At 35.0% G+C, this 12,378-nt stretch overlaps 1 long non-coding RNA gene across 2 annotated transcripts; it reads right to left on the reverse strand.

Moving 5' to 3' along the window:
- Positions 1 to 2,477: 2,477 nt before the first annotated feature.
- LOC131241101 (uncharacterized) lies at positions 2,478 to 3,727 on the reverse strand. Of its 2 annotated transcripts, none has more exons than XR_009168966.1 (4): positions 3,584 to 3,727; positions 3,351 to 3,395; positions 2,981 to 3,131; positions 2,478 to 2,893 (listed from the first exon to the last, which is right to left on the reverse strand). It is a non-coding gene; the product is annotated as an uncharacterized LOC131241101 (long non-coding RNA). The 2 variants fall into 2 exon arrangements; XR_009168961.1 differs by having other exon boundaries at positions 3,351 to 3,399; positions 3,584 to 3,725.
- Between the last annotated feature and the right edge of the window lie 8,651 nt (positions 3,728 to 12,378).

Below are 12,378 nucleotides of genomic sequence, written 5' to 3' on the forward strand. Positions count from 1 at the left end.
TGAAGGAAACATTCTATGCTCCTTGACACAGTGGATTACTAAAAGCAACTAGTTACATTGGGTTGAAGATAACACTTTTGACTGTTTACATTGTGATAAATATATGCAAAGAAAATGAGAAGTAAGCCTTAGTAACTGAGGTAGAGCACTCCACACAACCAAACGAAAGAAATCTAGAAACAAATCAAGTACACTTACCTATTCAAAATGGTGCCATCTAACAAAGGAGGATCACTAACCACAGAACCTCAAACATAGGCATGGAATTGTCTCTGGTAAAACGGGAACTTTGAAGTATAAATTGCAGAAAGCATTTTTCTTAAATATTGCTACTCTAAGCTCTAACTTGGGAGTTCCCTTTAATTTTCTTCTTAAAATTTTTCACTTCCTTGTAGTAAAACCTGTACCCTTATACAAGAAAGCAATGTAGCTATAGCATAGCTGCATTACCCTTTAGGACAAAATATGCATTGCACTTTAAGACGTGGCCAGCAACCAGAAGAATTTCATTAATGAGATGATCTTGTAAAGAACATTGAACAAGAAAACAACACAACACAAAAAGCCAATTGGGGTAGCACTTTGGGAACACCGGTTCTGTTTTTCGGTAACTTTTGGGAATGGATGGTCCATTAAGCAAAAGAGCTTGTATATGAAAGTTCAGTGATTTTATAATAGAAATTATAATAATGGTGCCTCTCATATACTAATAAGAACCAATTTCACCAAGAGATGAATGATATAGTTCTAGAAAAAGGCACTAAGTTACCTGAAAAATGTTGAGAAAAGAGATGAGCCCTTGAGATGAGATTTAAGCAAAATCTCACTGTTGAATTAGCTCTTTTATTTCTTTCTACATCTGCACAACAAAAGGTCAAGTCATCTATGTTTTTAGGTCATAGAAACTTTTTTGCTCTCTAAACGCCCAACAATTTTGAATCCAAAAATCAAAAATTGGATTTGGGTTTTGAATTTCTGCAGTTGAGGCCCTACGAATTAAAAACCCAAAATGAAAGTAACCGTTTTCTAGCATTGGAGAGCCAAATTCAAAGAAACAAAACAACTAAATGTCATTTTAGAGTCTTCCAGAAATAAAGGTCCCAAAAAAAAAGGAAAAGAAAAGAAAAACCCACTTGAGTTCTTTGGAATCCGTACCATAAAGCTTGAGTTGTGTTTCAAGATCATGGCTCCCACTCAAATCACCTCCACTACTGCCATCGGGCTGTTTATCAATCAACCGCCTCCTTTTCTTAGTCATCTCTTCTTCAAGAATTCAACTTAACAAATATCAAAATACTATCAAACAGATCCCAAACCAATTTCCAAAGAAACGCAACTTTAATTCAATGAAATCATCAATGAAAATAGAGAATTCTGCATGAAAAAAACACTAAAAATGAACCTTTTTCCATGGCACTCTTTCTTTGCACCAAGGCCACAGCTCTTCCGGTAAGCTTTCACGTCAAATTAATGTGTATGATAACCATCAGCAATTTTTCAGCAATGATCCAGAATAAGAAAGAAAGAACAACCAACATACAGAGGTGAAAGACAAGGAATAAACATACACAGGTGTAAGACATGCAAAGTTGTAGGGTCTCTCCAATTACAGCTAGCAAATGTCTTATTTGCGCACACAACACAATTAGATAATGATATTCAGACAATCACTGCAAGAGTCTCTCCAATCACAGCTGCAAGAACATTTGTGTCTAGGTCCCATAAAGTGACAATATCTTCTGCAGCAATAGCTAGAACAGAGCCATCGCCAGAAAATACAGCAGTTGTCATTGACCTTTTCTTGCATGGAAATCAAGTTCTCCATCAGAACGTGGACTTAATGGCAAAAAATTTCTTAAGCAGGATAAGAAAACCAAAGAACTTTTATTCTGATTCAAGACGAGAAATGAGAATGTAAATGCAAGACTAGAAAATATAAATTTATACAGTAAACTATGGATTCTGAAATAGTTTAGAAATCAAACTGGTTTATTTGGCACAAAAAAGTATTATCTACACAACTACACTTACCAAATTTGAAGAGTATTTTTTTGAAAGAAGTAGAGCACTCGGTAAGGGGAGCAATGACTCACAAATGGAGCAAGGATTGCATCAGAACAATTCTTGAATCCTGAGTCAGCCCAATTATAAATTTCTCCACAGACAGTAAAGAATTGAGTGTTAATCTTGAAGGCAAAACAAGCCTGGAATTTCCTCAATGGTTATATTTGACAATAAAATAATGCAATCAGCTATAAATTCTAAACTAAATAAAATAAAAGAAAAATTAAGAAATGGAAAACAGGATAATATCGGTCTAGATAAACTAAAGCATGTCCCGCATCAATTTGGGGGAAAAAATATAAGGAAAATATAGAAAATGCTCAGGCGTGTATGGTGGGCTCACATAATCTGGGTTCAATTGAAACTAGTTTTATAGTCTAAACAAGGCCTTGAGAATCTGATGGAGATCCCAATCATCAGTATGATATCTTTTCCACAAAGATAACTGTAATTTATTAAGGATTTAACTAAGCAAACTGGATGTTTAAGACAGCTTGCCTCCCAAATCAAACCAAGAATTTAGCTTTCCACCTGAACATACCAATCCAGACCTTCCTCTCATAAAAGTGCTAGTTGGTGGAAATCATCAGCATATACATAATGAAAAGAAAGCTTAGGGCCAACTGGAAAATGATTTCTATTTCAAAAAAAAAAAAAAAAAAACTGGTATAGATAAACTCTGAAGCCACTTTCTATGACAAGATCACAACACCTGTACAATATCAAGATCCCGATCTTGAAGACATTGGCAGGTCACCTTTAACAGATTAGTTATCTGCCTCTCATTTAACCGCTTGGAATATCTCTGGCCTTCTATATTCTTACAAACCTGTAACGATTCGTAGCAGACCTGTCAAGAAGATTCATACATATAAAACGAGGGACGAGAGCCCAACTCATCCAGATGCAAACATACGTGCCAATATGGCACACGGGTGTGAGATCCAATCTTTCAATAGGTGGCCACACTGTTTTGATCCCCTGCCATAACAATATCAAGAACAATCCTAGATGGTGCAGGTCGGCGCGTGCATCAAGCTTGATGACAACCCTGAATTGCCTCTTGCCTGCATTACATAAGCACATGTCAGCGAACATTGTTATGAAAGAAAGATTGATGCATAGATATGCCAAATTATATAATCTATATATGGAAATGCTTGTTAAAGGACCTAGGACTGCCTTGATCATCCTCATCAACAAGAGTAATCAGAAAAATCATTACTGATTAATGTACTAGAGTACTAAAAAACAATAATAGAAACAGTGGAAGACCGGATACTTACATCATACTGATGAAGGTCCATTTGAGTTCCGAATCAGGATGATATCTAGCTGATGGGGCAGATACAAAGTGCAAGTAAGCCAATTCCTATAAATAATCAAGTTATAAATAATTAAATAAATAAATAATGAAAGATATGAAAAAACAGAAAGAAAAATGCTCCAAGCAGATCAAAAGGTTATATACTACATGGAAAGTGATAGAAAAATTAATTATTATAAAAATAAAACATACAGAAAACATCCATTGCCAATTCTTCTAGATGCCTAAAGCCAAGAACACGAACTCAAATGTGACTCCCTTTCCTGAATTTTTTATCCAACTTGCAGACTTCCTCATTAGCCACATCAGATATCCGTGACCTACAAAAGAATAATCTTTACATTTTCAGCCTGGGTTGCAACAACAACAACACCAGAAGGATCTTTAAATATGAACCAATCACAAAAAAGAAAAAGAAAAAAAAGGCAACGCCTTCATCAGTAAATTAAAAAAAGCTAGAGAGGAAATAAATCAAAATTAATACATGATTTGGTATCTAAATTTACATTTGCAGGTGCATTTGGATGCTCAAATGAATTGATCTGCATTAAGCCAATAACTCAATCTAGTGGCGTGTCCATCTAGTTGGTCATCTCCATAGATGGTTAGCTTGTTTAAAAAATCGACTGCACAAACAATCCTAGTCATCAGGGCATTGTGTTGAGTGCAGCTCATAAGCACTTCCTGGAAACATGGAAGATAATGCATTTATGAGCTAAGAATGTTAATAACAAAAGTGAGTGACAGAGGTCGGAGTTACAGGGTTTGCCTCCGTACAGCATAGGCCATATACTGAACTTGGAAGAAGGTTAAAAATGTGGAATAATTAAGTTCTAATCTGATAAAAGAACATGCAATGAAGTAGTTAATAAAGCTCATTACGGTGATGGTTGTCAACCAAAATTTTGAAAAAGAATAAGCATTAAACTCATGCAACAAAAGCAAGACAATTCATAGCTCAGAAAGAAACTGTTGCTACATGGTGCACTTTTTTTCTTATATCCTTGCCAAACAGTTACTTTGATGGGATCATCTGAACCACTTTATCAATAGCTGGAAAAATGGACAACAAACTACAATAATTCATCAAGAGCTTCCATCATGTGGGGCTGCAACTAACTACCTATTCTTCTAAACTTTGATATGAGGATCCCAACCATCCAGTAAATGGTAAGTAATGGACTGTCTATATTAATTATCTTTAAAAGGTCTAACCATCTCTCTCCCCTCTTCACATGTGCGCCATACCAACTAGTAAAATAAGAACTTCAAATCTTAAGTTGTTTTCTTATTGATCTTTTGGCCTTAATATATTAATCATCTTAAAGAAGAAGAAAAAAAAACTAAGTGCCATTTTAAAAAATCCTCATATCCCCAAAATTTTAAAATCCCCAAATCCCTAATTTGTAAAACAGAAAAACCCCAAATCGGGTTCCACATTCAAATCCGTACACCCTAAAATCCCTAAATGAGGGTCCACATCAAATTAGGAATCCACAAATTACTAAATCCCCAAATTCCTAAATCGGCATTGAGAGACATTGGGAGAGACAGAGAGAGACAGGGAGAGAGAGAGAGAGAGTAATACCTCACAGTTGTGAATGAGCTAGCCTTCAACCGAGCTTCAGAGAGAAAGAGAGGGTGCGTGTGGGTAAGGTGTTCGGAAATAGGAGATTGCGGGAGAGAGAGAGAGAGAGAGAGAGAGAGAGAGAGAGAGAGAGAGAGAGAGAGAGAGAGAGAGAGAGAGAGGAAAGGATTAGGTAGGGCTGTTCACGAGTCAAGCTAGCTCGAAAAGCTTACTCGACTCGACTCGAGTCAGCTCGGATTGACTCGGCTTGAATGACCGATTCGAGCCGAGCCAAGCTAATTATTTGAAGCTCGAGTTGAGTTCAAGCCAAGTTCGACCAGTGGGCATTTCAACTCGACTCGACTTGAAGCTCGAACTCGAGCTTGACTCAGCTCGATTAATAAATATATTAAATATTATATATATATATATAAATTAATATAAGTTTTAAGTTTAAACTTAAAAATAAAAAAATAAAAAACAAACCTTAGAGTCTCTACCCGACCACACGCACCCCCTTCCCTTTCCCTTTCTTCTCTTTCTCTGTTCACTGCCAGCCGCACGCCCGCCCTGACCACCACCACCAGTTTTCATTTCAGCTCCACAATAGTATGATTTCAATATCTTGAGATATACTTCTTAGGTGAGAAACCCAAGAAATTCGAGATGGGTTATTCTTAGATTTGTTAGAGCTTCAAGGAAATCCAATGATTTGATTGGCTAGAGCTCTTTACGTAGATTTCTGATATGTGTTCTGCTCTGTTTCTTTTCTAGTACTTAGAATTCTGCTAGTGGAAGAAGATCAAGAATAGATCAATTCTTACAGGTTTCCTCATGCGATTCGAAGCTTTGTTTGGTTTTTTCATCGGGTTTTGCTTTGATTCTCTTAAGATTTTTGAATTTTTCATCAATGGAGGAGGATCAAGAATAGAATCCATTACTCTCTCACCCAACAAGCTCGAGCTCGACTCGAGGTAAACTCGACTCGACTTGAACCACTAGCTCGACTCAAACTTGACTCGACAGCTTTGACAAACAAGCCAAGCTTCAATGTTGAGCTCGAGGCCAAGCTCGAGCTCGAGCTCAAGCTCGAACTCGAGTTCATCATGAAAAGGCCAAGCTATATGTCCTAGAGGGGGGGTGAATAGGACAGTGCCAAATAAAAACTTATAACAGCGGAATAATAAAGAATATGATAGCCAAAGTAAATCACAATGCAGTAAATTAAAATAACCTCAAAATTCAAATCTTGAGAGGTTGATACAAACGTTGTTCTAAGGACAACCTTACACCAAAAACAGAGTTTATGGTAGGACAACCTTATTTCTAAAAAGATCTTTGTATCAAGTCTCAAATCGAAGAGGAATACAAAATTAAATACAAACTAAATTGAAATAACTTGTAATCAAAAATGTATTGTTCTAGGGACAGCCATACACCATAAAAATGGCAGGGCAACCTTGCTGGAACAACTTTCAAATGAAATTGAAAATCAAGCTGATAAAGGAATAGCAGAAAATAAATTCTAAACTATTACAACATTCTCACAAAGCTTGAATTAAATGATTACAACATTCACCACCATACATACATCCCACAAAAGAATAATTAAAAAATAAGAAGTATAAAACAATCACCCACAACACAAGGGTTTATAGTGGTTCGCCTGTGTGTTCACCAACTGTTAAACAACAGCCACACAAAAAGCTACTCCACTCCTAATATCCTCACACAGGGGATATTAGCGTTCACTAAAAATAGGTTTTCCCAGGTTCACCCAAAACCCTTACAATTGTGTCTTTGTATGTAGGCTTACACAATTAAAAAAACCCCACTTCTGAGTTTTCCTGGCTTTCCTCAGATAACTAATATAACAAGATTTTTCTGGCAAATCTTGAAAGAAACCAAAATAATAGAAAGGAATTTACAATATGTAAAATACCTGAATATCTCCTTCGTTGTAGCAGCCCGGTAGAACCAAATCAAAGTAGATGATTGAATGTCCAAGTTCAATGTCCAGTACTTGATTACAATGGTTCTAGTTCTAATAGATTTTAAATTAAACCAAATAGGGCTTGCCTTAATTGATTTTGATTCCAAAGAAAGGGAATAACAATTCCTCTTTTCAAATCAGATTGGAATAGTAGAAACAAAATCAATTAAAATAAAGCTAAGGAAGGAAAATATTAAATAAGCACACTTAGCTTAGATGGAGCACAGAATTATCTCTCAGAAGTTCGACGGAGATTGGTTTGAATACTTTTATTAATTTGATAATTTCTTCTGAGATTCGTGCACTATTTATAGGTGAGAAGATCGGGTCTTCGACTGGTCTAGAGTGCTCTTCGACTAGTCGAAGCAGTAACAGATATTTGAAAGATTAGGCGGGATAAGCTTTGACCATTCTACGACTGGTCGTAGGTCATCTACGACTGGTCGTAGGTTTTCTTCGACTGGTCGTAGGTCCTGTAAACCATCGCTGGACTTCAAGTCGAAGTTTGTACGACTGGTCGAAGATCAGTCGACACTGTTCCTACGACTGGTCGAACAGATTCCAGGATTAGTCGAAGGCTAACAGATTTCATCCGGAATTTGTAACAAACTCACGACTGGTCGAGGAATATCTTAGACTGGTCGAAGCAAGTCTAGGACTAGTCGAAGAAGGCCTAGGACTAGTCGAAGAATAGACCAATCACATGTAAAATAAACATTCGGTTTATGTATCCGAAATGACCTACTTCTAAGGTCAACCTATGGTCAATCAAACCTCAATCATGAAGTATGGATATTGAAACATTCGGAACTTGTGACCTTGAAGTATGAGCCTTGTAATCTTGATGTAGATCAAACCTTGATGTAGCTCAATCTTGAAAGTGTACAAACTGCCTTGAACTCTTCTTGAGGTCTTGCAGCTTGAGTCTTGTCTTGTGAGCTGTTCTTTCATTCAAAATTGATCCTTGTACTTGTGAGCTTAGCTTGATCATGAATGTTGATCCTTGAGAGAGCTTCAGTTATGCAAGTTATATATAACATAACAGTGATTTTGGCACCACAAATTTGACAACAGACAGGGATATAAACTATAGCACTTACACATCATGAACAAGCCAAGCCAAGCCAAGCTTGGCCCACCTTGACTTGACTCGGCTCGATGCCCACCTCTAGGATTAGGGCAGCGCCCATTCCTGGCTAGGGATTGTGTACCGAGTAACTAAGTACGCTAAGCGTACTGAGTAAAATCTTGTGGGGCCCACTGTGAATGCATATGTTTTATCCACTCCGACCATCCATTTTTCCAGATAATTTTAGAGCATGAGCTAGTATGAGGTAGATCAGGAGTCTGTCAACCCCACCACAGAAAATAGTGGGATTGAACGCTTACCATTAAAAACTTCTTTGGGCCATATAAGTTTTCTATCAAGCTTATATTTATGTTTTCCCTTATTCCATGTCTTTATTAACTTATAAAAATGTCTTTATTAACTTATAAACAAGTTGGATCTCAAATAAACATCGTGGTGGGCCCTAAGAAGGTTTCAACGGTAGGAATTTCTTTCCCTAGTTTTCCATCTCGTGTGACCCACTTGCGTTTTGTATTCACCTTATTTATGGTTTCACATCTAAAATGATCTTTCAAAACAGATGGACGGAATGGATTTCTCACATACAATTCAGTGGGACCCACCAGCATCCTTGAGCAGGAACTTTGTGCGAGAGGCTTTGCAGGTCCGACACGGAAGCGGATTGGCTGGGTACCACAGCCACCGACTTTGCTGGTGTATTGATGTCATTAAGTTCTATGGGTCCCAACATGAGGCATGTGTTATATCCAAACCGTCTGTCCATTTGGAGAGCTTGTCATAAGTATTGAACAGAAAAATAAGACAAATCCAAAGATCGAGTCTACCACACTATAAAAAGCAGTGGGAGAATGAACGTCTACCATTGAACCCTTTAGAGGGTCACAGAAGTTTTGGATCAGCATGATATTTTTTTTTTTCATCCTGTTATGTGTGATGTTATTAACAAATTGGATGGAAAGTAAACATTATGGTGGGCCCTAGGAGTGTTTTAACGGTGAGAATCGTTGTCCCTGAGAAGGTTTTAATGGTGGGTGTCACTATCCCACTATTTTCTATGGTGGGGTCCACTTGAACTTTAGATCTGCCCCATCAGTCAGATGCAACATTCCATGGTGGGCCTCGGGCTTAAAAATAAAGCCAATCCATGACTTGGGTTGGCCACACCACATACTATAGTTTAGACGGGTTACCCTCTCATTAAAACATACATAATCATCTGTTAGGCCCACCTAGGTGTGATTCAGAGATCCAGCCCATTATTTATGTGTGTTCTACTTATATGAGAGGTTAGACCAAGTTTCAGCCGCATCCAAAACTCATTGGGCCCGACCAAGTACTTTTATATATTTTAGTATGTCTTCACATAATTTTAAATGTTATGGCCCACCTGAGTTTCTTATATGGCTAATTTTTGGGATATCCTATGAGGTAAAGGGCACACATCAAATGCACAGTGTTGATGCTCTACACACATCATGATGGGCCCCACACAGCTCGACCTCACAGGAAGTTCCATGAGGTCTACCTTATAGTACAATTTTCCTGTTTAGTTAACTCGTACATGGGTGTTACCCTAATGTGTAGGGCCCACTTTTATATATTTTTTGTATATCCACACCATCCATATCTTTTTCCATCATATTTTAGGATGTCATTGCAAATCATAAGAAGATCTAAATCTCAGGTGGGCCATACCAATCAAAGTAGTGATGAATAACCATTAAAAACCTTTTGCAGGTCACAAAAGTTTTGGATTAATTTGATCTTTGTAATTTCCTTTCATCTATATCTTCTCTACATTATCAACAAGTTGGATTGTAAATAAACACTACTAAAATAGTGGTTTTTTTATAATAATGAGTGGAGATGCGAATGCCTTAATGAAGTGATGTGTCCAAGTTATGTTGGACCCACCATGATGTTTGTGTTGTATCCACACCGTCCATCCATTTGGAGATATCATTTTAGGGCATGAGCTAAAGAATGAGACAGATCCAAAGCTCAAGTGGACCCCACCACTTAAAACAGTAGGGACAATAACATGCACTGTTAAAACCTTCCTAGTGCCCACTATGATGCTTATATTTAGATCTAATCTGTTCATAAGTTAACAAATACATGGATGAAGGGAAAACAAAAAATTTAGCTTGATCAAAAACTTCTCCACCCCATAAGAAATTTATAATGGTAGGCACTCAATCCCCACTTGTTTTCTTTCTTTTTTTTTTTTTCTGATGGCGTCCACTTGACCTTTGGATCTACCTCATTCTTTGGCTCATGCTCTAAAATGATCTCTCTAAATGGATGAATGGTGTGAATACAACACATACATCATGGTGCGGCTCACATAACTTAGTGACGTCATTTCTTGGGTTCTCACGAGGTCAGTAAGTTGTGGCACAATTTCAACCTAAATATTTTGCCCAATTTAGAAATTCGATCCGTTCACTCTATTCTATTAATCAAGAGCTTCGATTTGACTAGTTACTCGCCCCGATCAGACTTCAGATAAGAAAGATATTAGGTAGACAAGATTGATCAATAATATGATGGGTCATATCTTACGATCCAACAATCAGATTTGAGTGAAATGTAATCTAAACATCTGAAGTTATATTTTCTCTTTAATCTGGACCGATCAGATTATCGAAAATCATTCTAGATCTAGACAAACTGATCATGCCTATTTAAAGAGTGTTTTGGAAGGATCTAATTTGTTTCAGGTCATATTGAGCCGATTTTTGTTCTATCTTAATTAGCAAGTTCTGAACATATCTGACCGTTCAGATGAACCTTAGGATGGACTGATCATAGAATTTGATCAAGTGAACGTTTCTGTGCATAAACGGTTAAAGGTTCAATTAGTGGATATCCCTAGTAATTTAGTAAAAAATCTTATTTTTCACAGATAAATATTAATTTCTTTTTAAAATCTCTCTCTCTCTCTCTCTCTCTCTCTCTCTCTCTCTCTCTCTCTCTTCAAAATGTCCATTTTTTTATCTTTTTTTTTCCAAAACTTTTAACAAAATCACATTTTTGTTATCAAACTTTTCAATATATTTTTTTTCAAAATACAAATTCTGAATTTTATTTCCAAAATCTCAATTTTTTTCCCAAAATATTTTTTCGTTGTCAAACTTAACAATTTATTCAAACTTCTCAAAAATTTCAAGATTCCCATTTTATTTTATTTTTTCAAAAGCACCATTTTGTTTTCAACTTTTCAATTTTCTTTTTCAAAATGATATATATATTTTTAAAAATCAAAATCACAGTTTTTTTTAAATCACTTTTTTTTTTTTTTTCAATATGTCAAATTTTCTCGAACATTTTCAATATTTTTTCAAATTCATAATTTTTTTGAATTTCTCAAATTTCTTTTTCAAAATGCCAGTTTTTTGTCAAAATCTCAATTTTTTAATCTCAATTTTTACATTCAAATTTTCAATTATTTCGAGCTTCTCCATTTTCTTTTTAAAAATATTTTTCTTTTACAGAACTTCTTAATTCTTATCGAACTTCTCAAATTTTTTTCAAAACACAATCTCAATTTCTTTTTCAAAATATTTTCTTTTTTCAAAATTGTCAAAATTTTCACAATCTTTTAAATCTTTTCAATTTTAATTTTCAAAATATCATTTTTTCGATATCTTTTTTTTTTTCAAAATTATAAAATTTACTCAATTTTCTTATTTATTTATTTTTTCAAAATCTTGATTTTTATTAAATAACATTTTTTTTTTCAAAATCTCAAATTTTCTCAAACAATGTTAAATTTTTTTTTTAATTTCTCAATAATTTATTTTTTCAAAATCATAAATTTTTTTAAACCTCTCATTTTTCTTTTTCAAAATGTCAATTATATATATATATATATATATATATATATATATATATATATATATATATATATATATATATATATATATATCAAAATATCGATTATTTTTAATCATAATTTTTTTCAAACTTCATTTCGTAAAATATAAAGGATGTATAGTGGGATTTTTGTGTGATATTTCAAAGCATTTAAATATCATTTTTGAAGCATAATAATAATAATAGTTTCACTCAATTGATATAAAAAGAAAACAAAAAAATTGTTATATTTAATCAATTAATACAAATTAGGCTACATATGAAAGATATTGGGCATATAAGATTGATCAACAATTTGAGTGAAATTTGATTTAAACATCTGAAGTTATTTACTCTTCAATCTGGACTGATTGGATTGTCTAAAAACGGTTAAAGGTTCAATTAGTGGATGTGCCTAATAATTTAGTAAAAAATGTTTTTTTCTTTTTTTTTTTTCACAGATAAATCTCAATTTCCAT

Source organism: Magnolia sinica, chromosome 1 (genome assembly GCF_029962835.1).
Source record: "Magnolia sinica isolate HGM2019 chromosome 1, MsV1, whole genome shotgun sequence".
Lineage (NCBI taxonomy): Eukaryota > Viridiplantae > Streptophyta > Magnoliopsida > Magnoliales > Magnoliaceae > Magnolia > Magnolia sinica.